Here is a 27106-nt window from a genome sequence, read left to right as displayed (position 1 = left end):
ACCAGTGCCCTGAGTCTAGCCTTACCTGCGTACGTTCTGGTTCAGCAGGAACTTGTCTAATTTTGTCTTGAATCCCTGGAGGGTGTTTTTCCCAATAACAGCCTCTGGAAGAGCGTTCCAGTTTTCTACCACTCTCTGGGTGAAGAAGAACTTCCTTACGTTTGTACGGAATCTATCCCCTTTTAACTTTAGAGAGTGCCGTCTCATTCTCTCTACCTTGGAGAGAGTGAACAAAATATCTTTATCTATTAAGTCTATTCCCTTCATTATCTTGAATGTTTTGATCATGTCCCCTCTTAGTCTCCTCTTTTCAAAGGGAGAAGAGGCCCAGTTTCTCTAATCGCTCACTGTATGGCAACTCCTCCAGTCCCTTAACCATTTTAGTAGCTCTTCTCTGGGACCCTCTCGAGTAGTATCGTGTCCTTCATGTACAGCGGCCAGTGCTGGATGCAGTATTCCAGGTAGGGGCATACCATGGCCCGGTACAGCAGCATGATAACCTTCTCCGATCTGTTTGTAATCCCCTTCTTAATCATTCCTAGCTCTTTTCACTGTCACCATGCATTGCGCAGACGGCTTCATTGACTTGTCGACCAGTACTCCCAAGTCTCTTTCCTGGTGGGTCTCTCCAAATACTGCACCGGACATCCTGTATTCATATATAAGATTTTTCTTACCAACATGCATCACCTTACACTTATCCACGTTAAACCTCATTTGCCCATTTCTCGAGCATGTTTATGTCACATTGCAGGTCTTCGCAATCCTTCTGCATCCTCACTACTCTGAATAACTTTGTATCATCTGCAAATTTAATCACCTCACTCGCCGTACCAATTTCCAGGTCATTTATAAATATGTTGAAGAGCATGGGTCCAAGCACCGAACCCTGCCGCACTCCACTCGTGACGCTTTTCCAGTCTGAGTATTGTCCATTTACCTCCACTCTCTGTTTCCTATCCGCCAACCAGTTTTTAATCTATCCTCAATTCCATGGCTCGCAATTTTTCAAAGTAGTTGTTCATGCGGGACCTTTTCGAATGCCTTCTGAAAATCCAGATATACAGTGTTGACCGGATCACCCTTGTCTATCTGCCTGTTTACTCCCTTAAACAAGTGCAGCAAGTTTGTCAAGCAAGATCTTCCTTTGCTGAAGACATGCTGGCTGGTCGTCATCAGATTGTGTCCATCTAGATGATCAATGATGCGGTCCTTTATCAGCGCCTCTAGCATCTTTCCTGGTTTTCCTGACATAGAACTTGTTACTTGATTTTTGATGGGGACAGTTAACATAGCTTCTACTAGTACTGTTGAATATTAAATTTAAACATAAACACAGAAACTGAGAAACATGACTCCTCCCCCATACCTTTTTTAGTAGACCGGCACTATCTGCCTGGATTAGACTACCTGAGGTCATGCGCCATGCTCCTTCCCTTACCTTGTTCAAAAGTAGACTGAAAGCCTACCTTTTCAAGACTGCCTTCAACACTTAACCCTCTTCAACTGCACATCACCCTGATCATCAGCAAATAACATCCTGCCGTTCTTTAAGAAAAGTGTACATTTTTAATGATAATCATTTCAAATTAAAAACAAGCAATAAAACCCCTGAAAACTTTCAGAAATGTGGGAGCAGTATCTCAGAAGGCTCAAGAGTCTGTGGTTCTGAGTTCTTTGCTGAGGTCATGCTTTGGGATAGGTTTGGGTGGGAAGTATAGTTTGGTTAATTGTGCTGTTGATTTTTTCTCTTTTCATATTAGTTTTGCTGTTGCAGTGCACCACTATGGGCTCCTTTTACTAAGCCACATTAGGGCTTTAACGTGCAGAATTGCATGTACTAAATTTCCGCCCACGCTAGACCTTAACGCCAGCATTGAGCTGGCATTAGTTCTAGCCGTGTAGCGTGGATTTAGCGCGCGTTAAAATGCTGCGTGTGCTCCGGGGAAATGCTGCGTACGCTCCGAGGAAATGCTTAAGGGGAGGGTTCTTTTAGAGGGAGGGTTCTTTGAGTGGGCAGACTTGTTGGGCCGATGGCCCTTTTCTGCCCTCATACTCTATGTTTCTATGCTAAAACCACTAACGCAGCTTAGTAAAAGGAGCCCTATATCTTTCACTTTGTTTATATTTGTGCTCTGACTGTGGTGGGCAGTGGTCCATTATATTGTTGTTATTGTTTTTTTTGTTGTTGTTTCATTGTGTTCTGCATACCAGAGGTTGCTACCCGCTCTAGTGAGGGGTGGGGGGGGGTTTCATGCTGTGGTATTCTTGACTATTGTTCCAGTTTTGTATGGGATTTGTTTTGGGCTATGCCCTGTTTGTAATTTATTTTGGAGACCAATAAAAATTGTTGAACCATAAAAAAGGGATGGGGGATTAAAAAAAGGTATGGGATAGGAGGATTAAAAAAGGTACTGGAGGGGCAGGTTACAAGGCAGGGCAGGACAGTGGGACAGGGTATAGAGCCTGGCAGGGAAGGGGGGCTGGGTGCAGAGTCTGGTATATATTAGTACACAATTTGGTTCAGAATGTTTTTTTTTTTTTCTTGTTTTCCTCCTCTAACTCTAGGGTTATCTTATGGGCAGGTTCGTCTTTTGGAGCGAAAAATAAGGTATTCATCAAGTCACCATATTGATGACCTTGGCTCTTTGCTTGCCCTCTCTTCCTCCATGCAAAGCCTTTATGAATTACCTTTGCAGCATCTCCAGCCCAAGCTCACCTGGAATGTGGAAGACCTGATCCACAAAATGAACAAAGAATCCTTCGCACGGCAACAAGCAACAGTATCGCTGAGCCATCAGCCTGGCCCAAGGGCCTCAACTATTCTATATTAGCGGCACATTACTGATCAGAGCAAAAACAACTTTTTACGACTGAGTAATCTCCATTATGGGCAACAAATTACATGAACTGAGATTTTCTAAAACATTCAATACTTTAATGTATTGTATTGCAAAGTATTCCCACGTTTATCTGCCTAAAATTGCATGTGTTTCTGAAAATTACTGTTCTCCCAGTCAAGCAGAAATATCATTGAAGCAAAATACAAGGAATTGGGTAATTCTATTTAGTAATGTCAGTTTTTATTTGGAGCAGATGTGGTAATAAACAGGAGTTGTATTGAGAGCATTATCAACAAAAGGCATGATGAAATGAAGTGTTATCTAGTACACACCTGCTCCATTAATGAACTCCTCTACAAGTTTAACCAATCACAAACAATATAAAAATATTTACTCTGCAGTGCACTTTTTGCTTTCTCCATCTAGAAACTATATCAGAAAGCAATCTGAAATGAAGTTAATTTTATTTTAAAATGTCAGCTTCAATTTATGCAGCCATAAACATGATATGTTCAGATGGCATTTGGTATGCTATCGAGATAAATTGAGTTCTGTTCTATTCTTCTGTTATTATCAATATATATTCATTTAGCACTTGATTCACCCCCATATCTTTTTGGTCTCAAGAGACAGAATAGTGAAAAACAGTCAGCTGTCAATGAATGACAACTGTTATAAAACTAGCATTCCAGGACATAGCCCCTCCTCCCCCCCCCCAAAAAAAAAATCCTAACACATATAAAAGGCTAGTCTACAAAGGGCACTTATATTTAAGATCCAACTGTGCACACAACATTATAGAACTGCAGCACATATGCACATTATCATGTCGCTAATTGCTAAATACCACTAAACCAGTTCACTACTGATATCCAGCCAGTCAGCAGATTGGCTTGTCATCAGCTAAGTTGTGCGCCATATCTGGTCAGTGCTAATACTCATTGGCTGATCAGCTAAATCTAAAAGGTCTATCTTTTGTTACTATGCGTTAGCCATACAGATGATGAGTAACGGCTTGGCTGGCTATATTTACATATGCTGCACTTAACCCAGAAATTCAATGGCAGCATTGAATGTCAGAGTTTGCCGCCGATTGTGGGAGGTAGCCAGGCTGCCTCTCATGCAGTGGCGTTCCTAGGGGGGGGCGGGCCGCCCCGGGTACCAGCCCTAAGGGGGTGTTCCCGGCCTTGCCGTTCAGTCCCCCGCCACCCCCGAAGGACCGTTCGCCCCCCTGGCCTCCCCGCACCACCTATGAACAGCCGCAGCAGGATAGCGAAGTCAGCGTCAGCGATCCCTGCGCTGCTTCCTGCGCCGCGATCCCGCCCCTCCCCTGACGTCAGAGGAGGGGCGGGACCGTGGCGCAGGAAGCAACGCAGGGATCGCTGACGCTGACTTCGCTATCCTGCTGCGGCTGTTCATAGGTGGTGCGGGGAGGCCAGGGGGGCGAACGGTCCTTCGGGGTGGGTCGGGGCATCAGGCCTTCAGGGTGGGGCGGGCGGGCAGGCAAGCAGGCTTTCAAGGGGGAGGGGGTGACAGGCAGGCATCCTTCAAGGGGGGACAGGCCTTCGGGGGGGGGGTGCAGACCTTCAAAAAAAAAAAAAATTTTTTTACATGGGGGGGGTGCAGACCTTCAAAAAAAAAAAAAAAATTTTTTTTACATGGGGGGGGGGGGGTGTCAAAAAATGATGCGCCCCGGGTGCCACATACCCTAGGTACGCCACTGCTCTCATGGTCTGAATATCGGCCCCAGTATTCCTAAGTCATTTAGGGGTCCTTTTACTAAAGCTTAGCATGCCCTAACAAAATTAGCACGCAAGAGGAAAACATCCAAAAGGCGTTATAAAGGGGCAGATGAACGTTTTTCTGGCCAAACCCTTCCAATTCGATATTTTCAAAAACTAGTTTCTAGATGGATTTCTATGCTGTTCATCTGCAGTTTGTCTAAATCTCAAGGGGCCATGTTGGAGGTGCGATGTGGGCGGGACTAGGGTGAGCTTATGACTTAGACGTTTTTCTAAATCACCACAAAAATGTATTCCAAAAAAATCCCACTGCCTGAGAGGAATAAAAGGAGATAAGTACAGCAGAAAATATAATGGGAGTCTGATTATAGTTTTCCTCCCATGCTTGGAAATAACAACGGCAGTGGGAGAAAGGTGTGGATTGTTTGGATTCGGACCATGCCTGGAGGACAGTAGATTATTGAGATAAGTGGGACTTTTGCATTTTGGACTATATATTATAAGATATTGGAGAGTTTTGGTAAAATGGAGTTTTTATCGACCTAGGATGTTTTTTCCTATGCAGTTTTAAGTTGAATACGGCTGGCATAGAGGTCCTCCGGGTGAAATTTTCCCTGGAAGAAACTGAGGTCTTTTCTCCATTATATTTTCTGCTGTACTTATCTCCTTTTATTCCTCTCAGGCAGTGGGATTTTTTGGAATACATTTTTGTGGTGATTTATTATTATTCCACTTGCAACTATTTGATTTTTAGATGTTTTTCTGCCATGAACATTTAACAATACAGTACTCCCCCCACGAATTCACGGTCCGAGATTCACGGACTCAGTCATTCGCGCTATTTTCTGACTGCCTCTTCCGGCAGTCAGAAAATACAGCGAATGGCTTACATAGGCACCTGCCGCCGCCTCTAATTCTCAAGCTCCTAGGATCGGTGACAAACAAAAGTTCCCCACATCCAGGTGAGCTTACAAGGGGTTGCCCTTACACTATTCTAGCGAGCTCTTTTTTAACTCTAGTGTTTCTCGGCATCAGATCTATTAATTCCTTGCCTGCTCTTGTGATGGTTTAATTTTCAACAAGACAAACTTGTTTTTAAGTTCTCTTGACTTACATAGGCACCCGCCGCCACCCCTACATCCTCTCCCGCCTCCAATCTTCTCTTGTGAGGGTTTCATTTTAAACGAGACAAACTGTTTTTAAGTTCTCTTGACTTACATAGGCACCCGCTGCCGCCCCTGCAGCCCTCTCCCACCTCTGATCTGCTACTAAACCGCATCCAATATTCGCGGTTTTTTTAAGTTTGTGGGTGCTCCTGGAACAGAACCCCCATGAATTTCAGGGGAGCACTGTATGTCCAGGGCACAATTTATACGTTTGAAGTTAGACCAAAAAATACCAAAAAAGGTGACCTAACTGACCAGATGACCAGATGGCCCCCTACACTCCCCCTCAATGATGTGAATTAAACAGTACATACATGCCTGTATAATAGCTTCACATGTTATGGACAGTCCTAGTATAGCAGCAAACAGGTTCCTAGAGTAGCCTAGTAGGCAGTGTAGTCAACCATAGAAATGGGAACTCAGCTGCATCCAGGGAGGGACCTGAGACTCTGATTGGCCCAGATGCCTAAGGCCCTTCCCATAGGAAGAAGGGGAAGGCCAGACATTTTGAAGAGGTGCGCCTGCTGGCTGGAGGGAGTAGGCATCCCTACAGCCAGTCTTTGTGAACAAGGTTGGGGAAGGAGCGGCGGGGGCATGATGGTGGCAGAGAGAAGGAGTTGGCATCCCTCCTACTTCCAGGGGGGTGCACATGTGTGACGGTGGTAGAGGGAGGGAGCTGGCATCACTCCCACTGCTGGGGTGGATGTCAGGGGGATGCTTGATGGCAGCAGCAGGAGAGAGTGGGCATGCATACCGCTGCCGGGCTCTGTGTGTCAGGTGGGTTGCTTGACGGCAGCAACGAGAGACGGTGGGCATCTCTGGGGGGGGGATGTTGGGTGGGTTGCTTGATGGCAGCGATAGGAGGGAGTGGGCATCCTTCCTGCCGAGTATGTCAGGGGGGAGGGGGCAAAATTTTATGCAAGGTCTGAGCTGTCAAGCCTGACTTTCCTGTCAATGCCTGACCAGAAAGTAAGGCTATGAGAGCTCAGACTTGCTGGAAAATTTTGCCCGTAAATGTAGCCTGTAAACCGTGTCGAGCTCTATCTTTATGGAGATGATTCGGTATACAAACTTAAGGTTTAGTTTAGTTTAGTTTAGTTTAGTTTAGCACAGCGAGGTAAGGGAATCACCCGGTGATAATAGAGAATCGTCCAGCATGCTCATTTAAATATTAATGACCTTGTTGTAATACATTTGCATGGCAGAATCGGAGTCTGTCAGGAAGCTCAGAAAAGACCACGGTGAGCCATTTTGAGAACTGGCCGGTAGAATACTTCCACGCTAAACTGGCTGGAACCAGTTTAGCGACCATCATTAAAGGCACATTGGGTTTTGAGAATCTTTCCCTAGATGTGCAAAAGAGCCGGTAATTCTTTAATCCCTAAGCTGACTCTCCCATGAAAACAAAAGCAACAACAAAAAGTTTCTGATATGAAATCAGCTTACAGAGTTCCAACACACCCATTCACACAATAGCTGAGCAATCTCAGTTTAATCTGCATATCTTTTATTTATTAAATTTTCTATACTGTTCTCTCAGGTGAGCTCAGAACAGTTTACATGAATTTATTCAGGTACTCAAGCATTTTTCCCCATCTGTCCTGATGGGCTCACAATCTCTCTAATGTACCTGGGGCAATGGAGGGGATTAAGTGACTTACCCAGGGTCACAAGGAGCAACATAGAAACATAGAAATAGACGGCAGATAAGGGCCCACGGCCCATCTAGTCTGCCCACCTTAATGTCCCTCCCCTACCTTTGCCCTGTGAATAGATCCCACGTGCCGATCCCATTTGGCCTTAAAATCAGGCACGCTGCTGGCCTCAATCACCTGTAGTGGAAGACTATTCCAGCGATCAACCACTCTTTCAGTGAAAAAGAATTTCCTGGTGTCACCTCGTAGTTTCCCGCCCCTGATTTTCAACGGATGCCCTCTTGTTGTCGTGGGACCCTTGAAAAAGAAGATATCTTCCTCCGCCTCGATGCGGCCCGTAAGATACTTGAACGTCTCGATCACCTCAGGGTGCTGAGGCTGTAGCTTTTAACCACTGCACCACACGCTAAGAGCTCCTTTTACTAAGCTGCGATAGCGTTTTTAGCGCTCGCAGGATTTTAGTGCACGCTAAACCCGTGCTATGCAGCTAGAACTAACGCCAGCTCATTGCTGGCATTAAGGTCTAGTGCGCGTGGCAATTCAGCACTCATTAAGCGCGTGCTAAAACTGCTATTGCAGCTTAATAAAAGGAGCCCTAAGTATTTTTGATTCAGAAATAATGAAGCTCTTCCGTAATTATCTCACAGTCCCTCAGAATCTGCCAGTATATCAGGAATACTAACTGGAAACAGCTCTGTACCACAAAACCTCTCAGAATTCCAAGACAAGAGACACATTTAAAGTGAACTGGGACTAGTAATCAGCAGATTAGTAAACAGAAAAGGCTGCAGGAGTGCATTCCAGCAGAAAAACAGCGGAATACTAAATTAAATGCAAAAATTGTCTTTTCCCTCGGTTTGTTTTTATTATATTACATTTTAATTGGCATATTGTTATGACATTTTTGTACACCGCCTAGAAGGCTTGAGTGGGCGGTATAATAGATTTTAAATAAACTTGAAACTTAAACTCCAATAATATTAGGTGATCTGAGTTGAATCAGTAGTATTACACAGTGAAGGGATTAAAACTCTCTATTTTCGTAGTACAGTGGTGCCTCGCATAACGAACGCCTCGCACAGCGAACGCTGCGCACAACGAACTTCATGTCTTGCTTCCCACAACGAACTTCGTTTCACACAACGAAGTCGCCCGAGCTGCATCCTTCCGCGCAGGCACCGCGCTTAACTGCCCTCTCTCCGCCTGGCTCCCTGTGAAACAAGCACTGGCGCTACAGCCGACACCCCGCCGAGAAGAGAAAGTGATGTCGGCAGGGAAAGAAGCACGGTATCAAGCAGCTGTGGGTCCTGCACCGCCGATGCAGCTGCATCCACTGAGAGAGCCAGCGAAACTGAATGCACATCATTCGGGCGGGAAAATGCCAACTCAACCGGCGCCATTACTACATCTTCCCCCGAAGCGTCCACATACCCTGCAGCGCATAACCCCGATGGTGTTTGCCGCTTCCCACACCGGAAACAACTTTTAACCACCTCTGCTACCATGTTACTGCACCGAAAAAGAGAAAAAACTAACACCACAGAACATGAAAACCACCTGGCCAACCAAAAATAAGCCAAGAAAAAAAAAAATGAACAGTTAAGTCCCAGTTTTTGCCGCTGAGACTCTGCCCTCTCTCACTGTAAAATTAGACTCTACTTAGTCTGTCTTTAAATTTAAAAAATGTGTGTTGTTTTAAAAAACAATTATGTTTTTAGATGTATCTAAATAAAAATAATAACAAAAAATTTATCTTTTTTTATGTCATCTTAGCATATTTTATGCTACAGAACAAATTATTTTTTTTAACATGTATTGTTATGGGAAAACGCGTTTCACATAACGAACTTTTCGCATAACAAACTTGCTCCTGGAACCAATTAAGTTCGTTGTGTGAGGCACCACTGTACTTAATAATTTTTAGCAACAGGAGGCCCAAAATTCCAGTTTAAATTCTTATCAATTCTTATCAATTTTCCTTTGAAATATAACTCCAAGCTTAATTTAGAAATCTCAATAAATCATGAGACGCAGCACGTATCATATAAGTTCTTGACCCACAACTCACACAAACTCAGCTGCAACAGTCCTGGGGCTCTTAATGAAACAACTGCTATTATGCAGCTTCCCCAAAGCTTCCTGATTCAGACGCTCTGTGCATGCTCCCAGGTTCTGCGCATGGGCCTCTGAGCAGCTCTCACCACCCCCCTGTAAGTGCTTTAAATTTATTATTTTTTTATTCCTGATATACAGGTAAATAATGCAGGCTTTACCTTTCTGTTACCTTACAAGTTAGAAATGTGCATCCATTAGCTTGCATTTGGATCATTAACACCTTAAAATTAGTATATACAAAATCAATTTAAAATGTGTTACTCTATGAGCTAATGTGCATAGTCAATTTGCATGTTATTAGAATGTCTAATGTTCACACAAAAAATAGCATGGATTCATGAAAGAAACTGAAAAAAGACCACGGATTGGAAAGAAAGGTAAAATTCTTTCCCTGTGCACATCTCTATTACACAGGATAGGAGGTGACGGGATAGGAGAAAACAGGAGTGAAGGGGCTGTATTAGTGAGCAGATGAGTTCTACTCTGTCAATAACAGATTCCTTTATTTATTTATTCAGTTTTCTATACCATTTTCCCAGGGAAGATCAGAATAATTTACATGAATTTTATTCAGGTACACATATATTTTGCCCTGTCTGTCCTAGCAGGCTTACAATCTATCTAATGTACCTGGGGCAATGGGGGATTAAGTGACTTGCCCAGGATCCCCTCCTATCCCGTTTTCTGCCAGCTGCCTGGAAGAGAACTTTATTTAAAAATTTGAGTCACTTACCAATACAGTTTTGTGCAAGATTCATTTGAGCTCATAGGTGTCAGAATGGAGGAGGCCATAGGGGTCATGGCATCCCCATAAATTGGTGGTCGCAAGTTGATGCAGCCACTGCGCAGAGTCAACAAACTGGTCTGCCCTGCAACCCTTCATTCTACTTCCGGGAGCAGGCCTACTCATTGACGCTGCACGGCGGCTGCCCCGAAGATTTAAAGTACAATGCCAGGGGGAAGTAGGGGGTGGAGTTGGGATTTGGTGATGGGCCGTGCCACAGGATTCCACTGGGGCTATGGTGGAGCTCCCAAACCAAACAGTGTGCCGCTGCCTATGTTTGAACTTAACCTAAAGGTCGTAGTACTATAAGACTGCTGCTAGGGATTGAAGACACCATTTTCAACCTGCTATCAGAAGGGAAAGGAGCAACTGGGAACTGATCCTATCTCAACTCCACTAGACTCCTGGGAGTTCCCAGGTAGGCTCGACCAGCCTATGGGAGAGAATTGGGGGAAGAAGGGACAATTAGAGTGAGCATCTATCATTGAAGGGCATCTAGGAAGGAGGTCTTGAGTTGGAAGGACCATCTGGGGGAGGTGGGGATTGCAGTTGGTGGTAGCAAAGTGGTAAACTTTGAGAAAGGGAGTAAATAGTTTGGCCCAGTCATTTTAAGAGATGACCCGGGAGCATCAGACCACAGCTTTCTGACTCAATGAGCAAGCTGCATTATTTGAATTACATAGTAATACATTGTTTTGCATGCATTTGCATACTTTTCATCTCTTTACTTTGTACCCTGCAATATCTAACATTAATGTTTCAGTGCATATTAATTGGCAAATAACATGTGTTATGGCCGTATCTCCTCTAAAAAAACAATGCTACATCCCCCCTTTAACTACTTGCCTTTTCAGAACTCAGAATGAAATTTGCAAACAGATACATGCCTTAGCATTACTTTTCAATAATTTCATACAATGGGGTGCTGAAAAGTTCTTGGCCCAATTAACCAACTTTCTAAATTAAGAGCTTTATTTTGCTGATATAATTGAAAAGAGTGTTATCTTATTTCATTAAGTGCCAATTTGCAGAAACAATATCCTATGTTTTGACATTGTTTCAGATCATTGATTGAATCATATGCACATCATTCTCTTATGGGTTGGATTAGAACTTTTCAGCACCCCCTCATATGTTGTTGTTTTCATGTCTTGGCACTTCATTTTAGGTTAAAAAAAAGTGTCACTTTTTCTTTGAAAGCAGCTTTGGCATGGAAAACGTTAATAGCGTTTAATAATAATAACAACAACAAAATGTATTTATATCCCACCATACCTTGCAGTTCAGAGTGGTTTACATCAAGAGAATCTACAAAACGCAGCAAAAATACATGCATGAACATATTCATAATTCATAAACTACATCACAGAAATAACTCAAATAAATTTATAGAAATAAATGAGGCTTCAAAGATTTTCTAAATGTTTGGTATGAAATAGAGTTCAAGAGTAAATCACTTATGGCTTTGCTCCAGACACCAGCCTGATAAGATAGAATTTTATCCAAAAATCTTTTATAAATACAGTAAAACCTTGGATTGCAAGTAACTTGGTTTGCAAGTGTTTTGCAAGACAAGCAAAAAATTTTATTAAATTTTAACTTGATATACAAGCAATGTCTTGCAATACAAGTACATATAGTATACATACATCACATCATCACAACTGAGCCAATGGTTCTTCCCTCTCTGACGCTGCAGGAATATAGTGACTGTTCTAAATGAGTGAGGTCTTGCAATACAAGTACATACAGTATTTTATATTAATGTTTCTGGGTTGTGGAATGAGTCGTCTGAGTTTCCAATATTTCCTATGGGGAAATTTGCTTTGTTATACGAGTGCTTTGGATTACAAGCATGCTTCTGGAACGAATTATGCTCACAAACCAAGATCTTACTGTACATCATTTCAACGTTGGAAATGAAAACAAGGAAGATCCATGTTTCTGTCGAAAGCTAACTGAGAAGACAAAATGGTTGAGAAGATAAATAGGTGCAAAGCCTAACATCATCTTGTAGCATAAACAAGCAAATTTAAATACAATTCTAGCCTCAGTCGGTAACCAATAAGTGTAAAATGGGAGGGGGGACAGAGGGTGAGGGGAATATATGAGGTGTTATCAAGAGTCTGTAGAATAAGGATTGACAATTTTATAAGAGGAGGTAAGAAAGGGTTAATAGACAGAGCTTGTAAGAAAGAAAAATGATTAGGAAGGTTTCTAAGGTGATGGGGTGGAGCAGTTACGTGATTGGTTGGATGTTGTGGCAGGATGGAGTGAATTCTTTGAGGAAAGGGGAACAGTAGAGTAGTCTCTTCAAGAAAAGATTATCCCTCCCTCCCTCCCTCCCTCCCATTTGTGCTGGTGTTATGTTTTGTGTCAGTTTTGTGGGGTGGGGTGGGTGGTGTACATGTTATATGTCGACTTGGGTGGGTTTGGTGGAGCTTATGGGGTTGGGGGGAGGTGGTCGCAGCTTTGGGTGGAGTGGAAAATTGGGTTTGGCCCAGTTGGATCTGGGAGATGAGCAGTTAATAAATAAATAAATGTAACACTCATATGCGATACCGCTGCGAGGGGAAGCATGGCCTTGCGTCACCGTGGGTCATGTTTGGGGAGAGGGGAAGGGAAGCATGGCCTTGCGCCACTGTGGGCCATGTTTGGGGGAATGTTATAAATTTAAAGACTTAGCGGGAGCTAGTTTCGACACCCTGGGGGTGTGTGAAATATGCATTGGGGGTTTGTTGGTTTTTGGACACAGATTGTATTATAAGTGAAGATAATATTCAGATAGATAATAAAGCTGCAGCCAAATATTTATTCCAATAAAACTGAGTTGTGTGATTATTGATTGATGGTGATTAGCTTTCAGTTGCAGGTGACGGGAATGCGAATGCTAATGTTATATGTTCGGATTTTTTCAAACCAAAAATCAAACATATGGCAGTATTTGAATGATTCTCAATCTTTGGATAGTTTTGTAAGATCCCAAATAGATGATATTACAATAATCCAAAGTACTCAATATAAGAGAATGAACTAGTAACCTGAAAGACGAAAAATCAAAATATGACTTTAGAGAGCATAACTTTCAGAGATTGTAATAACATTTCTTAACCAGGATGTCAGTATGGGCTCTAAAAGTTAGAGACTGATCTAAGGTAACTCCTACGATTTTTATAGTAGAATTATTGGTGTAGTTCCTCCCATTTAGGGCTCCTTTTACGAAGCCGTGTTAGTGGCTTATCGCACGCAACTTTTTAGCGCTCACTGAAAAACTACTGCCTGCTCAAGAGGAGGTGGTAGCGGCAAATTAGCGCATGCTATTACGTGCGTTAAACCGCTAATGCGGCTTCATAAAAGGAGCCTTTAGTATTAATGAGGTCTCCTTAATTTTGTTAGATGGACCTGCCAAAAATCATTTGATTTTCAGGATTTAATTTTAGTTTAAATCCTTGGCCCATTTTCCACGAGATCTAATATAGACCTTTTTTTTTTTGGTCTCAGAGGACAGTGAAATAATAGGTACGACAATAGTAATATCATCTGCATGGATATACTGTATATTTGTAATTTCAGCTTAAATAGTTCAGTACCCAGAGATGCCATATAAAGGTTTAAAAGAGATGGAGACAATAGAGATCTCTGAGGAACTCCACAAATATTACTCCATATTCGAGAATAAACTTCTTCATTAAAGGCTTAGTAAGTACAATTTTTTTAGAAAGTCCTTAAACCAGTTTAATACATGTCCAGAAATTCCAATAGCATCTAAACATTCAAGCAAAATATCATGATCAATCAAATTGAACGCATAACTCAAATCAAATTGCAGAATTAGTGCACTTTTACCAGTACTAAACAGGCAAAAGGTATGATCCACCAAAGAGAACATTTCTTTTAATAGTGTTTAATATGGAGAATATTTCTTTGAAAGATGATCTTTAACAGATCGTTGTGCAATGATGAAAATGGTATGTGTGTGTGTGTTTTTGTTGTTTTGCTTTAAATATATATTTTTTACAAACTCGTTTCTATTTCTACTCTTGGCTTCTCCAAGAGACTAAAATGAGATGGGTTGAAGCTACACTCTACTATATTTTGCATGGCATTAGAAAAAAGAGTTATTCACCACTTCCTAATCTTTAAAAGCTATTAAACTGAGATCTGGCTGAAATGAACCAATGAACTGGAATCCTAGATGGCTCAATGCTCTAAGTTACTGACTAAAGTTTCTAACAGCTTCTTATAATTAAGCATTTAATTATATTATTAATCATTACACCAAATGCATTACCTGCCTATTACAGCTTGCTTCATTTGCTTTGAGTAGACAAGGCCAAAGAATGAGTAATTCAAGCAATAAGACATTGTAATGATCTGAAAAAGCACAGCTTTGAATGCTCTAAAACTATTAAAATAGTGAATATTTACTCTTGAGGTTATCCCATCTGTGATGTGATGTGATGATGCGTATCGAGGCCGAGTTAAAAGTGCTGTAGTAGACCTTATAAAGAATATCTATGATAAACTTAGAACTCATTATTATTTTAATGCACATTGTGTGCCCACCAAGGTTTATATTGCAAACGATTTTACTTGTTCAGTATCTCAGCTACACGCTTGAGAATTTAAAATGTACTTCCAATTGCTTTTTGAAATTCTGATCTTTTGAATTCCCTGTGCATCTATATTTGGATGGTCATAAGTTATCATATCACATGATGTCATTATCTGAATGATTCTGGGGTGTTATGATATGATTTTAAATGTCACTGCCATTACTATTTTGTAAGCAAATTATTAAACAAAAAAAGACAGAAACAGAAGCTATAATAAGATGGTCTTTTCTCTTAATGGAGGAAGGTAAACAGTGGAATGCCCGAGAGATCTGAACTGGGATCAATGCAATTTAACATTTATAAAATGATCTGGAAATAGGATGATGAAATTTGCAGACGACACAAAACTATTCAAAGTTGTTAAATTAGAAGTCTGGGCATCACAATGGCAGACGGAATTTAATGTGGACCATTGGCAAGTGATGCATACTTGGAAGAATAAAATCCAAATCATACTTGATGCTAGGTTTCGCATTAGGAGTCACCACTGAAGAAAAAGATCTAGGTGCCTTCATGGACATTGCATTGAAATCTTCTGCTCAGTGTGTGGCAGTGGCCAAGACTCTCTGTTAACCAGAACTCTCAAGCAACCAGCAAAAAAAGAAATCAAAGAAATACTGTAATACTTTAATTTATAACATTTTATTGAAGAAATATACAAGTATACAAAGATATAATACAAATTAAACTCATAACAATTATATTCATAAAAATATTTGTCAAACGTAGTTATATTATTCCTCCAAAATATATTTCCATATTATCTACAATAAACCTTAATACATTCTCTAGTTCAAACCCCCTTTTTCAATTCCTCAATTCCCTCCTCCTCCCATCCCTACCCTTTTTAATTATATGTAAATCTTTAATTATATAAATAAAATAACACAAAAACTAAACCCCCCCAAACCAAATGGAAGTTGACAAAAATGAATAATAAAAATAAAGAACTGGAATTTTAAATAAATAATCATAGCTTCAATGTAATACTTTAAATAAAAATGAAAATAAAATCAATTTCTGGCATAGATTTAGGGGTCCTTTTATCAAGCCGCGCTAGCGGGGTTAGCGCATCAGACATTTCATCACACGCTAACCCCCACGACAAGCAAAAAAACTAATGCCTGGTCAATGGAGGCATTAGCAACTAGCACGGAAGACAGTTTAACGCGCAGTATTCTGCGTGTTAAGCCCCTACCGCGCCTTGATAAAAGGACCCCTTAAATGTAAACTTGGCACACCACACCTGAATGTGTCCATGTTTTGCCTACCTCATATCCGATAGTTTGTCTAGAACAGTTTATGGTATGAAATAGTATGGGGTATAGTATTAGTTAGGCCTATTTTTAATAGTAATTCTCAAGCAACATTTATCCAGCATCTATCAATCACCATGGGGGCCGGTTAACTGTGAGTCTATTGTAGAATGTTGAGAATTATTAGGAAAGGGGTTGAAAACAAGACAAGAATATTATGGTGCCTCCGTAGTGCTCCATGGTGCAGCCTCACCTTGAGTATTGTGTGCAAGTCTGGTTTCTCTAGCTCAAAAAAGATATAGCAAAATTAGAAAAGCTTCAAAAAAGATGACCAAAATGATGAGGAAGGGCTTAAGATGTTAGAGCTCTATATCCTATAGCTGCGTATAGTCTTGTTGACTGTATTTTAAAATTAATGCTAACTTTAGATTCCCCAATTTTCATTGCACCTCGCTTAGAAACCCGGATAAGCAATTGAATGAAATTTTTAATAAAACTTGAAACTTGAAGTTATCTGGCTATCTCTTAAGCAGACTTTTAGCCATCCTATTTGTTTAAGTTGAATATGTTTTCTGAAATTTCAATAGATAAATTATACATTTACCCCACCCCACCCCACTTTTTACAAAACCACAGTGCATTTTTTAGCATCGGCCACAGCAGTAACAGCTCTGATGCTCATATAAACCGCGCTATAGTTTTGCAAAAAAGAGAGGGAAGGGGTTAGTGACAGGACTGCTATTTGCGTGATAGCCATGAGCATAAAAATGTATCTAGAGAGCAGCTGAATATTGTAGCTATCCATATAAATTATGGCCTTCCCCGGCCCTTTCCTATACTTAAATGAATACATTTTGGCTAAATATCAATTTGGACAGACAATACATATCTGCTTTCTGGTCTGAGATTTAAAAAAACCCACCCAAACTCTTATGCATTTATGTGCAATACTGACTGCTTATATACTTTTGAATAGTAACCTGAATATAGTTAGGGGGTAATATTCAGCTGGTGGTGCTCATCATTTCTTTACATGCTAGCTGCCAGAGGTTGAATTAGATCTGGATATTTATTGTTAGTCCCTATCCTGGTTCTCAGCAGCCTGCAGGGAATTACTGATTATCTGAGGATGTTCATTTTGCCTTTCTAAATTAACCAGCTTGTAAACTGGATACAGATGCTAAATATCAACAGTGCCTGGGTAACTCCTGGCTCTGCCCCTAGACCAGTGATGGCTAATCTTTTTGAGCCCGAGTGTCCAAACTGCTGCACAAAACCAAAGAATTTCCTCAAAGTGCCAGCACGTCAATTAAACCTTAATAACAAGATTTTAGTATCTAAAAACTCTTTATAAAGTTGCCTGAACTATGTAACATCATTTTTAAAGGTTGGAATCTTTGTATTGTCAGAGAATCAATTTGATTCACAATCCTTTGGTTTTCATTTCAATTTATTGGCAATTTATAATGTTTTAATGATTTCATTCAATTTAATGAATTTAGGAAGAATTTGATTCAGTTACACAATATATTTTAAATGTATTATTCACATAACATGTCAAATGTATCCTGAGTAAAAAAAAAGATAAACTTCTTAAAACTGTTAACTGTGTCAAGACTCGGTGTGTATTCCCAAAGAGTCTATACATGTTTTTTTGTAAAATTTACAATCAAATTAGAAAATAGTTAAATCATTACATTTCTAATAATATGATGTAAAGAAAACAAAAGAGCTTTCAATTAAACCAACTGTTTTTATTGGAAATTCCAGATTGGAATACAACAGGGCCATGTAAAGTCCCTTTTTTAAATAACATCTTTAAATAATATTTAAATAACTTAGAAAGTGTCTTAACTGCAAACTGAAAACACTGCTTCATGTAAACATATGCATTGGGCATGCTCTGAAAAAAATTAATGTGATTTTGTTGTTGCATGCATGCTGATAACTTGTCAATCCTTGGCTCATAGTGCGTTAATTTCAGAGCAACACATGCAGCACTTATGTCATCCGTTAATCTGTTTCTAGCATCAGATTTTATATGATTCAAAGCCGAAAACAGCTGCTCACAAGCATAGGATGACCCAAACAAAGTAAGAAGAGCAAAATTGTCTGGCAGAGAATTCCACGCTTTTAGGATTTCATTTTCAGAACTGCTAGCAGTGATTTCATTTGTCACCCTTTCACACACAATACGTTCAAGAGCCGCACGCAGGTCATTGAATTTACTTTTCCAGATAGAGCTTTCTTGAAATTCCAGTAGCTCCATTTCCAAATTTTGAATATCCAACCACTGTAAGCAGGAAAGATCAAGATCTTCAAATGTGGACTTTTCTGGGGAAGTTATAAATGAAAGGGTTGTCTCCATCTTACGGAACTGAGAAAATCTTTTACTAAAATTCTCCTTTGCTTCGGCTACAATGGTGGAATATGCTTTGTGGATTTCCTGGTGTTTTTTTATGACTGTCCACAAATGTTGTAGAATTATCCAAATGTATTTTTAGGTTGGGAAAATATTTTAGCTGTCCACTCTCAAGTTCTTTTTCAAAAACATGCAATTTTCTCTCAAAAACTTTGATGTCACTAAACATGCTTTCTGCTGTTTTTCACATGCCTTGTAATTTTTTGTTTAGTACATTAAAGTGGTTAGTAAAATCTGTAAAGAACATGAGGTTGGTAAGCCAGGCCATGTTGGTGAATTGAGGATAGTCTTCCCCCTTTTCGTTCATAAATAGCCTAACTTCTTCCAAGCAGGCCACAAATCTCTCTAACACTCGTCCTCTGCTCAGCCACCGGACATTATTGTACATCAGTAAAGTGTTATATTGTGCCTGAACCTCATCAAGAAGGGCTTGAAATTGTCGAAAATTAAGAGCACGCGCCATGATGAAGTTCACCATTTTTGTTACATCTTTGAGGACATCGTCAAGTTTTTTGCTGCTTTCTTTGGCGCAGAGAGCCTCTTGATGTATTATGCAGTGAAATTGAATCAGTGGATGTTTTGCTTCCTTAGCAAAGAAATGAATGAATCCTGATGTTGTCCCCACCATGCTAGGTGCTCCATCGCTAGTAACTGAAACTACTTTTTCTGGACTTATGTCTAGTGATGAAAAAGCCTCCATCATAGCATTGTGGATATCTATCCCTTGTGTTCTTCCAGGCAAAGACAGCAGTTTTACCAGCTCTTCTCTCATGATGTCACCAGTAGCATAACGCAAAATGAGCGCTAGTCTTGCATGGTTAGTAATATCTGTACTTTCATCCAAGCCCATGGAGTAGAAGGGTGCTTTTTGTAAGTCGCAAGTAAGCTGTTGACTAACATCAGCAGCCATTCGCAGAACCCTATCTTTTGCAGTATTTCTGCTTAGCGGCATCTCAGAGATGTGCTGCACAATTTTATCCTTGTTTTGGAAATCATGGAAGAGTGAATTACTCCCAGCCAAAATTGCCTTTTTGATAAAATCTCCATCAGAGAGGGGCTTACCATGTTTTGCCATGCACAGTGAAATTTGAAAGCTGGCAACTGTAAGATGATTAGTTTTTGAAAGATAGTTGCTAAAACTAAGAGACTGGGAGTGATATTTCTTTAATTTTCCTACAAGGAACTCTTTTCTTTGAGCTAAACCAAGTTCAGCAACACTGTTATGGTTGGTCTCAAAGTGACGTTTGACACTTGATGTGCAAGACACAACACTTTCATTACACATAATACACAATGCTTTCCCACTGCGTTCAATCACTCCATATGTCTCTGTCCAGGCCTCTTGGAATGGTCTTCCACTATCTGTTTTTGCTTTTTTTGCTGTACTCATTTTCTTTGTTCAAGACTTCAAGTCTACAAAAAGATAAAATTTGTATAATAAAAAAAATCTAATGAAGTGCTGTATACAAATCCGTCCCCATAAAAAAATATGTGATTGGGGAATTTTACTAATTGTAGACATCCGTTTTGGTCAAAAAATATACTGTCCGGGTGAAAACCGGACTTGTGCAACCCTAACCTGGACACCTAGACAAATAGCCAGATAATTTAATAGGTTTTTAAAAAGGAGCCCAAGTAAGTTTATAATTAACATTAGTATTATTGGTCCAATTAAACTTAGGCAGCACAGGTAGGGCAAAGTAGAAGTTTACCTAATAATAAATGATGTAGAATGCAGATTGCGTCTCCTGTTCTCCTCAAGTCTCCCGCCAGGATGGGAGGGCGTGACAGAAGAACGCTCGGTGCTGTAGGCGAGTACCTGGGCGGGTTCAGAGGCGGAGGCGGGGAGTGAGACTTTGCTTCTCACAGCCCCGCGGCGGTTCAGGCAGCCGCGAGGAACACATTGCCAGGCAGGGCCGGACTGGGACAAAAAATAGGCCCGGGCATTTTAGGTTGAGCAGCCCAATCACATGACCTCACGCAGGCCCCACCCATTGAAGTCCAGGGGCAGGGCTAAAATGCAGAAGCACAATGTAATTTAAAGGAAGATGCACAGGAAAGATAATCGTGCGATATGTTCAAACTTTAATGTTCTATAAAAGCAATGACAGACTCTCACCTTTGAAACAAAAATGACAAGCGCTTATCAATAAAACCAAACCACGGGGTCCGCGCTTTTTACAATGAAAAATCCAGATAACAAGAGGCAGCTCAGCAATGTCCAACCTTAGTGAGCTGGAGGTTTATGTGACAGCAGAGGACTAAGAAGAGATGTTTTATTTGTAGTCTTGATGTATTGGAGAAGTGACTGCGATTCCCCAAATATCTTAATTGCGGACCTTCCCGCGTGCCAGCTGCAAGGCCTTCGCATGCCACAGCTGGCATGCGTGCCATAGGTTCGCCATCGCTGCCCTAGACGAACCAGCACTAACTGGATAGTGCCATGGTGGTCAGACATATGGTTACCATATAGCTCCAGAAAAAGGACAGATTGAGACATCTGGGTTTCACTTCCATTAAAAGCAATGGACATAAAACCTGGATGTCTTAATCCGTCCTCCTTTTTCTGAAGCCTTATAGTAACCCTAGACAAGATCAGTGGTGTGCCAAGGGGGGGTGGGCGGGGAGGCAGTCCACCCTGGGTACAGCCTTAAGGGGGTGCACAGCTGGCCAGGTCCAGAAAATTTTACCGGGCCGATCAGCCTGCCTCTCCCTATGTCAATTTTGCTGTCAGAGAAGAAGTTCGGGCCAGCCAATCGCTGCCTAGCTGGGCGGAACTTCCTCTCCGACGGCAGAATTGACGTCGGGGAGAGGAATGCTGCTTGGCCCGACGCAGGGAAGACGCAGGGAAGGAGAGCTTGGTGTGGCAGCGGCTTTGGGGCATGTGATTTGGGGGGCTGTTCCCCGATGGCAGCGGCAATGGCTTGGGGGAGGGCTGGTAGAAAGAAAGAAAGGGGGCAGGCACGGAGACAGAAGGAAAGAAGGGAAACATAGAAAAAGAAAGGGGGCATGAAGAGAGGAAAAAGAAAGAGAGGCAGGGAGAAAGAAAGGGCAGGGAGAGAGGAAGAAAAAGTTGGGGGAGGGAATGAGGTCTGGAGGAGAGGAAGCATACAGGCTGAAAGAAGGGAAGAAAGATTAGATGCACAGTCAGAAGAAGAAAGTGCAACCAAAGACTCATAAAATCACCAGACAACAAGGTAGAAAAAATGATTTTATTTTAAATTTAGTGATCAAAATGTGTCTGAATTTATATCTGCTGTCTATATTTTGCACTATAGCACCCCTTTTACTAAACCACAATTGCGTTTTTTAGCGCAGGGAGCCTATGAGCGTCGAGAACAGCCCTGGGCGTTCAGCGCAGCTCCCTGCGCTAAAAACTGCTATTGTGCTTTAGTAAAAAGGGAGGGGGGTATTTGTCTATTTTTGTATGGTTGTTACTGAGGTGACAGTGCATAGAGTCATCTGCCTTGACCTCTTTGAAAAAAACCCAGAAGAGGAATGATAATTAACATTTTCTCAGCGTACAGTATGCTTTGTGTTTTTTTTTAAATTTTATTGTTGATAGATCATTTTAACTTGGTCATTTTAAAAGTAGCTCGCAAGCCCAAAAAGTGTGGGCACTCCTGAGCTAGAGCGTTGAAGCTGCGTGTTTCTGCCGTAAATGTCATCTCTGACGCAACCGGAAGTTGCATCAGAGGCGATCTTTACGGCAGCCATATGCAACTACAACGCTCCGGCTGCTGTAAGAAGGCAGTTTAGACATTGCCGGCCACAGGGCAGGGAGGTTTGTCGGACCAGCCCTGTTGACCGGGGGGGGGGGGGGGGGGTAGAAAGCGCCACGAAAGTAAGGAGCAGGGAGGGAGAAAGGAAGAAAAGGTGGGGTGGAGAGGAAACAGGGTAAAACAGAGGGGGGAGAAGGAAGCTGAAAGCACATGGGGAAAACAGAGTGGGAAGAAGATGCTGAATGGAAATGGGGAAGAGAGAGTTGGGAGAAGACGCTGGCAGGGAAGAAGACAGAGATGCCAGACTATGGGAGGATCGGAGGGAAGAAGATGGGTGCCAGACCAATTTGGAAGGAGGGAGAAAGGGAGAGGCACAGTAACAGAGCAAATGGAAGATGCAGAGAGAAGAGAGACAGTGGATGGAAGGAAGAGAGTAACAAGAAGATGAGGAAAGCAGAAACCAGAGAAGACAAAGGTAGAACAAAAGTTTTCTATTTATTTATTGGTTTAGGAGACATGTGTCACTGTTTCTGTGGTGTTGCATTGTATGCAGAGACCAGCGTCTTGCTGTTTCAATTTAACCTTTGTCTATGTATTTCTATTTTATCTCCCCATTTACATAACTGTGGAGCATTTTTTAGCGCCAGCCGTGGTGGTAGCAGCTCTGATGCTCAGAATTCTATGAGCGTCAGAGCTGTTACCATCGTGGCTAAAATCCACACTACAGTTTTGTAAAAAGGGGAGGGGTTAGTTTGTGATGACATATTCCATACTAGGCAAAGATGTTTTCTGTGTTCTGTGTGTTCGAAAGACATGGTTTTCTGTTAGGATTGACGGTGTAGGATTGATCGGTACTAGTCTGGCTTGTTTAGTTTTACAATGGGTGTATTGATGTTGTACTGCTCACTGCAGTATGTAAGATGCTGCCTTTTCCTAGGTACTCATGTGTGACATGTGGCTTGTTACTAAAAATCATGTTTTTCGTTCAGATGGGGGGGGGGCAAAAAATGATGGGCCCCGGGTGTCACATATGCTAGGTATGCCACTGGACAAGATATTCAGGTTACTATCCAGTTATGTGCCATTATATACTGTGGAGCTCATTCAGGTTCTCCAACCCAGTTAACTTGAGCTGAATATTTATTTCTTAATATTTATCTCATGCATCAGCTCTAATATAGACTGTAAACGTTAACATAACATTCAGAAATCAATTTCTGGGAAGACTTCCAAAAGCAATCTTGTAAGATTATGAGAGTAGCTATCTCTTTTTATCTATGGCAGTTCTACATGAGTATGTAATCATTACAAATATCTGACAGTGGAATGAAAAGAGGTGGAGGAACCCTGATAAAAGAGGTGAAGGAAAGGGAAAGATGCATTGGTCATCCACTCATAGGCCTAGCAGCTAATGGAGATCACGAAACACATGAGAGAGAGAAGTCACCGAATGGCAATGCCATTAAGAAATAGACAGTATCAGGAAACAAATAGGAAATCTTGACAGAGACAACTGACATATCAATTTTTCTATCAAAAATGGCACCTGATGATAATGACACTGCAATGTCCTAAGATGAAACAGTTTTAATAGCATACTATTCAGTTATGTAGACAGATCTGATATTCAAAGCAAACTATGCACTTACTGGCATGTGGAGAATACATAAATCACTTATGGTTGCATTCTGAGATCTTAACAGATAAAATCAAGCCATTTAACTTACTAAATGGCAAATTTATCTGTAGAACAAGGAGCCAGCAATGGGGAAGGGCAAACAGAGAAAAATGAAGGCAGATAAAGACCATAACCCTGATTCTATAAATGGCGCATAGCACCTTTCAATCTCCAGCTAAGCGCTGTTCATAGAATCATACTTAAAGGCACCAAAAGTGGACTTAAGCACCCCCTATTTATGCCAGGGGCACGAACCGAGTTAAGTGACTACCACTCAATTAATTTAATTTTTGCCAATTATAGGATCTATATCCTGAAGGTTTTAATAGTGAGTTAGAATGGCAGGCATTTTTATAACTCCCGCCTCCTTCATTCTGATGGTATGTCATGCTTAGCTGTTTTTTATGTCCTCCCCCATCTCTGGCGGGATGACGTCATTAAATCTTTTTTTAAAATCAGTGGCGTTCTTTTTTCAAACCGTCACACGAACATAGCAGTAATGCAACTAAGAAGCATTCAACTTATAAGAGCTACTTATGACAGGTACCTTCTCTTTTTGTTGCCTTTAATTGATTTTTTTATAATAGCACAAAGTTGCACTTTATAAAGTATACTAGTCTTTTAGCCCATTACATTAACGGGTGCTAGAATATATGTCTGTTTGTTTTTCTTTCTTTCTGTCTCTCTCCCTCCTGCTGTCTGTCTTTCTTTCTGTCTCTATCCCTCCCACTGTCTGTCTTTCTTTCTGTCTCTCTCTCCCTGGCCCCCTTTGTCTGTCTATCTTTCTGTCTCTCTCCCTGCCCCTGTGTCTTTCTTCCTTTCTTTCTGTCTCCCTCCCGCTGTCTTTCTTTCTTTCTTTCTCCCTCCATCCCACTGTCTGTCTGTCTTTCTATCTGTCTCTCTCCCTGCCCCCCTATGAAGCAGCAGCATTTCTTCCCCCCTCCCCCACTTCCCTGTGCAGCAGCCACAGCAGCATCAAAAATTGCATTGGAACTTTCCTTCAGTTTCACAATTTTTGCAGTCGGCACCCTCGGATTTATCTTTTTTCAAAAAATTATTATTTTTCAATGTGGTTTGAGATTACAAAGGGAAAATCTTAATTAGACAGTAAGACACTTACTTCATTTGCCTTTTTTTTTCTGCAGTTTTCAGACGGACCAGAGAGTTTGGAGGTGTGGGTCAGTGCTAGGCGCTTCACTACTCTTCTCGAAGTAAGTAACATTGGAGGAGAATAAAAAATTAGAAATCAAAACTGTGTGGCTTCAGGTTTTGGTGTCTATCTTATTGAAGTTGCTTCCTATATTTTTCAACCATTATTAAAAAGAACTAAAACAGAAGGGCAGGAGGCCGGTATTCGAACACCTCAGGCCAAGAAACTGAAAACAACCCACAAACTATTTGTAATACTGTATCCAGAGAGTCACAGTCTTCTTCTAATTTAGTGTCGTCCTTTCCTCTACCCCCTTCCCTTCCCGTGTTCTGGCCTGCTCCCTTAGTCCCTTGGCGCCCCCCTCTCCCTTCCCGCAGTCTTTCCGGCTCACTTAGTCCCTTGCCGGAAGCCTTCAAGAGAGGGACCGTTGTATGCGCGCATGCACACTCCTGTCAGCCACGGACCTACAGATCACGGATCAGGGATCACGGATCACGCAGGTAAGAGTGCACATGCACGCTTAGCATTTTATTATAGTAGATTGTAGCAAGTTTTTAACATGATTCTTTATTTACTTTTTAGAATAGCACATTTTCGAAACCACACTGCCTGACTGGCTTGGCGTTTTCAGTCATTAATACTTACTTTTGGGTTACTTGACAAATATTTTTGAAACATGGCCCATGTCGGGACCTGTTACTACCCCAAAAGCTAAGTGAAAGTTTTTCTTTTGCCTTTTGAAAAATATAGATGAATAAGTAAATCACCTAAACTAAATTAAAATACCATTCCATACACAGTGATTGGGTGGTGGGTTTGGCTATAGGAGCTCAGGCACTTGGCCAAATTACACAATTCTGAGTGTATATGAATTTCACTAGAAATTTAAGTGTATTTAATGTTTGACTCAAATTCCTTTTGGAGATCCTTTTCTCACATAAATTTAATCCAATTCAATCTCCTGCTCCTTCATATTGGCTCCATCATAAGGCTCCCCTACTTGCCTTTTTTGACTAAGTATTAAATAATTAAGAACATAAGAATAGCCTTACTGGGTCAGACCAATGGTCCATCAAGCCTTGCAGCCCATTCACAGGGTGGCCAATACAGGTCACTAGCACCTGGCCAAAACCCAAGGAAGAAAGAAGAAAGGAACTCCGTAAAAATAAAGTACAGTCCTTATATCATTCATACAAGACAATCAAATAAAAGCAATTGTGCTCTAATGTGTCCCAGGGGTCCAATTCATACCAATTGAAGCAAACTAGTAAATATGATCATTTTGGGTAATATCCTCACCAAAGGCTTGTTGAAAGAAATTTGATTTAAGCAGTATGTTAGCTTTAAAGTTGAGTTCCAATTGCAGGTATTTGGGATGTTGGTTTCACAAACTAGGGGCTAAATAAAAGAAGGCTTTAGTTCTAGTGGCTTCCCATTTTACACTCTTTACCACTGACCATTTTAGTAGCCTTCCTGAGTCTAGACCAACTTCATCATGTTTATATCATTATGAAGGAGAGGTCTCCATAATTGTATACAATATTCTAAATGAGGTCTCACCAGAGTCTTTTACAGGGGCATTCTTCTCCCTTTGCACACAAGCATCTTTCTAGCTTTTGCAGTCACCTTTTCAACCTGTTTGGCCACCTTAAGCTTATAAACACTCTCAATGAAAATTAGTAACCCTACTCAAACTCATATACTAGGCCAACAGTGAAACTAAGGAGTAAAACCTGCTTAATATGTAATGTAATGTAATGTAATTTATTTCTTATATACCGCTACATCCGTTAGGTTCTAAGCGGTTTACAGAAAATATACATTAAGATTAGAAATAAGAAAGGTACTTGAAAAATTCCCTTACTGTCCCGAAGGCTCACAATCTAACTAAAGTACCTGGAGGGTAATAGAGAAGTGAAAACTAGAGTTAGAGGAAAAATAAAAATAAAATAAACAT

This window comes from Geotrypetes seraphini, chromosome 9 (genome assembly GCF_902459505.1).
Source record: "Geotrypetes seraphini chromosome 9, aGeoSer1.1, whole genome shotgun sequence".
Lineage (NCBI taxonomy): Eukaryota > Metazoa > Chordata > Amphibia > Gymnophiona > Dermophiidae > Geotrypetes > Geotrypetes seraphini.
This window is presented reverse-complemented; position numbering follows the sequence as displayed.